Source organism: Talpa occidentalis, unplaced genomic scaffold (assembly GCF_014898055.3).
Source record: "Talpa occidentalis isolate TD23 unplaced genomic scaffold, MPIMG_talOcc4v2.1 talOcc4.8, whole genome shotgun sequence".
In the NCBI taxonomy this organism is placed as follows: Eukaryota; Metazoa; Chordata; class Mammalia; order Eulipotyphla; family Talpidae; genus Talpa; species Talpa occidentalis.
In genome coordinates, this window is record NW_023605194.1 from 82,712,005 (window position 1) to 82,718,004 (window position 6,000).

A 6,000-nucleotide genomic window follows, 5' to 3' on the forward strand; every position below is an offset into this window, starting at 1 on the left:
GCTGTTTGTAGTCCTGTTATTGGTTCTGAACATCCTCCTTCAAACACCATATGGATGCCAATGCATTCACTAGGGAGCAAAAAATCAAAATTAATTAACATATTATTAATCCATTAGCTCAAAAACACAAAGAACTCACCAAATCTGTGCTTTTACTTGAAAGAATATGCATTTGCCATTTGGAGATGGCAAAACGCAAGGGTGTTTCTCCCTAGTTTTCAGTAAACGAATGATATCTGTTCAGTATTATTTCCCTGCCCTGCATACCACCACATATATTCTGAGTCAGTCTAATTGGAACCCTGGTGGACATGCTTTAAAGCACAACCTGCCTCACATTTGGAGCCAATGGGCCCCAGGTCTCATTGACATAACCTTCGCCTCCTGTGAGCAGTGACATGAATGATACAGACGCTACCAAGAACACTCAATGAGAGACAGTTGGCACATTTACTCCTTGGAATTGAAGGTCTGTAACATGAGGGAATACAGAATTGTGAAAGGATCCATAAAATTTCTGGTGCTCTTCTGTAGTGAGAATTTTGTTTTTCAGATAAATCTAATAATGAAAACTTTCATACTAGAAAACATTTCTATTTTCTTTCCTAATACACAAAGTGTTAGTTCCTACAAATGTATGCATGAGAAATGAACTTTCCTCCATTTTTTTAATGCAGCTCAAATCAAATAAAGGAAACTTCTTATAAAGAGAGATTTGCTAAAGAGAAGAATGATCACCACAGCCAGTTCCTGTCTTAGTGGAGTAATGAAAAGGAAAGTTTTATTCCTCCAGAATTTGCAGGAACAAAAGGAAGCATGTTTTTCATACGGGTTATGAGAAAATGAGGGCAAGAAAAGAGAAATAACAAGTTAGCCTAACATTCCATCACAGTCAAAAGGGCTGGCTTGTGGGGGAAAAATACATCTCAAAGAAAAGCCAGCGGAGTCCACGGAGAGGTCTCAGGACTGAGAGCTGTATTAGGAGACCCAGCTAAAGTAATCCTCCCAAAGGAGCTGTAGACATGAGAGCTCAAGCAAAGATGTGTGTGTATTTTTGTTTTGTGAGAGGAAGGAAGTAGAAGAAAAAGAGTAACTGCTGTAGCCACAGAAAACCAACCATAACACTGAATTTCCAAATACACTGGGACAGAGCAGTAAAAATGCAGTTGGGAACATGAATGGGAAGTCTACTCCACTTACCTGTCCCACTAGCTTCCAGCCTGCAACTGCTGACAGACAGAAGAAATTTTAACTTTAAATGAGTAGTTTATTCTTATACTGAACTGCAGTATAACAATGACTATGGTGAAATAATTTTATAACAATGACTATGGTGAAATAATTTTTATAGAACTACAAGTAATCAAGAAGTTGTTGATTATCTATGAACGAGCTTTCCCCACACACATAACACACACCACACACACACAATAGCATTGGGTCTATCTGAGAACCACTCACAAACTGGGTTAAAATGGAGCAAAAGAAAATGAAAGTATTTTCTATCCATATACCACATCTGACCTGTTTATACTTGTAATTCTAGAAATTCCTTTAGGATATCCTTAAGGTAGTTGATACTCCATCTTTCCATGAAACCTCTGTCATATACGGCTGGAGCAAAACCCCGAGAGCTTCCAAAATGCAATCAGAAATTGTTCCATCCCTAAATGGAGGACAAAGAAAGACCTAAAATAGAGACCATTCCAGATTCACAGGTGGTTTTGTTAATAAGCAATGGAACTTACTTATGAGACTTATTTTAGTGACTGCAATACAAACAGATCTCTGTGCTTGTCCACTAGAATCTCAAGAGTTTACAAAGAGATCTTAATGGAGTTAAGTCTTGTACATTGTCTAGATGGTCTCAACAAGCCTTATTCTCTCAAAGCTGTACCTCTGAAGCAGCTGCTAGTCTGGGAATAGTAGAAAGAACTTGCATTCCAAGAACAAGAATGAAGCAAAGCGCCCCAATTGCCTGGGTCCAGCTCAGGGGTGAAGCAGCAATCACTTTTTCTCAATGGCCCCTGCCAACACCCACGAGTTATCTTTACATTGAGGAAATTTCTGCCTACAATGAGATGCCTACTTTAAACTGAGACTCCGTTTGCTTCTTTTATATGTCCCACGCCATGGCTGCTACCTAAAAGAGTACCTCACAGAACAGGTAACACAAATTAACTATGTTACTGAGTTACCGATCTTGTTTTCCTACTTAGTGATCTGCAGACCTACTAGGTTACACTGAGTGCCAGATAATGAAAGAAAACTTCCACCCTCAATCAAAGAAAGATACTTAAAAACCTGTTTTAGGGACTGGATATAGTTATTTCATACTGTATTTGCACCATATCTTTGCCTTTGCACCATGAAGTTGTATGCTATGTAGTAACACAAGGGTCTTGCTGAGATAAGATTTGTCATTTGAAATTATTGTCCCTATTGGGAAAAACTGTCTGAATTCTTTTAAGTCAATAGATACAATTTTAAGGGGAAAACTACTTGTAGATATGTGGGAATATGATCTTCACTAATTTACATCCAAGCAATATACTTTTGTGTTTTGTTGTTTGTTTTTTTTTTTTCAATTTCATCTAAAAGGAAACTATTAATGTTGAATTAAGGAGATCTGGTCCAAAAATATTTTTCAATTATTTATTGGGATCAAAGAATAAAAATGAGACCATTTTGTCAATCTACTTTATCAAAATTAGCTTACACAACTTTTCTTATGATTTTAGGAATAAAGACAGTGATATCCTTTGAGACTTGTCTATCTACAGGAGGATCATGGTAGAGCAAAAAGTTTAAACTAACTCAAGGCACCCGAGGCCTTGCCCTAGGTTTGTCACTAATTAATTTTGCAACACTGAAAAATCATACAATGTAGCTTTGACTCTTGTTTTATTGACTGTTTTTATAAAATTACTCATATCTTCTAGAAATAAATCGTACAGTTCTCATTCCCAAATTTGGATAGGTGTATCAATTTTATGCACTTTATAAAGCTATTAAGATGGTCAAAATATATATGTACTTACTGAAGCATAAAGTGCAACATAAATGCTAGTAAAGGCTACATTCTCAATACCACACTGAATATATTTGGGTAACACTCTGTACATGGATTATTTTACCAATCTTCATATAATGTAGGTCAAATAAATACTTTTGCAACCCCTATTACACAGGGATATAAACTCTACAAAGGCCACAAAAACAATAACTGCAAGGTCTCTACCCAGTCCAAAAAATGTATAGAATAAAATAGCATGCTCAAATTTTTAAACTAAAATGATAACCATAAATTTGAAATAGGTAATAAACATATTATTCCTGAGACTTAGGAGATTTATGACCTGTTTGTTTTTTCCGTCTGCTATGTGAGTCAGGAACAGTAGGACCACCATGTTCCTCTAATTCAAAGCTGAGGTAGTGACCTGCAAATAAATAATTTCATTATTCTCCTGGGCTTGGGGTTCTACTGTCAGTGTCTTTGCTACTTATTGAGCCTCCTTGGGGTTTCTACTGAGATGCTGCAAGGCTTGCATCCAACTCCATGAGGATTTACAAAATTCCCCCAGCTACAGCTAGAGGGACTACATGGTTTTCTATGGTAAATTATTATTTCCTTGAAAGTACCACTCATGGACCTCCCCGGTGGCACAGCGGTTGAGCGCTGGGCTGAGAAGCTGCTCGCAGCCTCTGCAGCGCCGGTTCAATCCCCAGCCATCAGCGAGGGTCCCACATGGCGCGCAGACCTCTCCTGCCGCCCGCTGCTCCCCTCAGCAGTGTACTTCGTCAGTCTGCTTGTTCTGCTTCCGCTCTGGCTCTGGTGAATTCTCTCTCACCCTCCCACGCTTCTGACTATACCCAGTGCTTATATAAATAAATAAATAAATCTTTAAAAAAAAAAGTACCACTCAAACTACACAAAATTGTCTCTAAGTGGAAAATTATCACTAAATTTACTGCTTAAAAGCCTATAACCTAAAATTAAAAATGCCAGTATATCTACCAATGGAGAACTAATGGTCAAAGCATGAACACGTTTGATATAGAGAAATGTGGGAGAGAGTTACATCCAACATTTTCACAATTGGAGGCCAAAGAAATGACATGAAATTAGGAACTGAAAATTAATTCATTTTGATACTTTTCACTGCTGCTGCTATTGTCCTTCATTATCAACTTGATACACATATGTGTATATATGTGTATTTTTTTTCCTGGAATTTGTTCTTTTTTTCTTTTTTAATGTCAAAATCAAGGTAGTCTTTCAAAATGGAAACACAAATGGGGTGAAAATCCCTCTCTGGTTACATAAACTTCTTTATAGAATTACGTGATAAGTTACTACTATACTTCCTCAAGCTTAGTTTAGCCATTTTCACAAAATCTTCCAAAGAGTCTCAGCAAACTACTAAATCAATCCCCCAAATAACTCTTACATAACATTTTGCAAATAGCCTGACTAAACTCCTTCATTTCCTTTCCTTACCATTTGTACCAATTACAAGAAATTAACTTCAAAAGATTTTTCACATTTTCAGGAAGAGGAAAATGATTGTATTTCCCATCCTGATGAAGTGTGCACAGTTCTGTAAGAACTGAAATCTGAGAACCCAGACCTGATGTTTTGAAAATTGTGTATGAACCCCAAACACGGAGGGTCTCCTGATCTGTCACTGAAGAGCAAGTCTGCTTAGCTATGATGTAGTCCCAGAGTTCCCAAGTAACCTTTCTTTGGGCTTTACAACATTGATTAATACCTTGCATTCATTCCTATGCTGTCCCTCTAGGCACAGCTGGGGGAATTTCATAAACCCTCATGGAACTGAATGCAAGCCTTGCAACCTCTCAGTAGAAACACCAATGACACTCAATAAATAGCAATGACACTGATAGTAAAACACCAGGCCCAGGAGAATAATGGAATTATCTATTTTGCAGGTCAATATCTAAGCCTTGAATTAGAGGAACATGGTGATCTTGCTGATCCTGACTCACTCAGAAGACAGAAAAAAATGAACAGAGAGCACAGAAACTGAATTGACTTTTTGTAAATCAACTTAGCATTTCCTCACTAAAATGTCAAATACACTGTGCACAAGTTCTGAGAATCCTGTTATTTTTTATGGATTTCACTTCAACTGTATTACTAGTTTCAGGCTCTTAATAATACTGCAACAGTGGGAGATGGGATATTATCACCCAATATACATTTCAAAAAACCTCTATGAAAGTCATTTGTTGCTGGAGGCTTATGATCTGGCTCTTACTGGTTTTATTATCACTCTGAAGGGAAAAGTAATATGTTTCATAAAAACATTACAATTTCTATTTCAAAAGAGAGTTTTTAAAATGTACAAATCTAAATTAACAGAACTCTTCCAACTAGCGTTTAAGAAAACTTGGCTGCCTCTGTCCTATATACACTGCAGTTATGGGTATAACAAAGGTAAGGATGCAGGATACTATAAACATCCCACCAAAATAACTCTGGTATTAATCTAATGTGCTAAATCATAAAATCACAGTAAATATTGCGACAAGGTATTATAAGATCGATTTAATTGGGTAAATTAACACAATCTCTCTCTACGTATATGCATCTGGTGGGAAGGATAAGAGTGGATCCAATGTACACAGCATGCAGTAGGATGCTTTATTCAGAGGATCTGAGCTTCTCCCCTACTTGTGAGCATAAAGGAAGCGTTCTGCATCTGAAGGTATACAAGTGAACTGGCAAGACACGAGGTTATTCGGCTCACTGAATGTATCTATTCAGATCCCAGCCCCTTATACCCATTCCTGGTCTTCACAGCTCAGCTATCTTTGTGTTGTAGAATAAAGTCAACAAGAGAAACAGATAATGGGTAAAAAAAGTCATACAGTAGGAGGCACAAAAAATCACTTTCACAACATAGTTATCAACAAGTGTGTTATATTAAGTCACTGTCCTTTGGAGTGGTTTTATTTTTTATATATATCGTTACA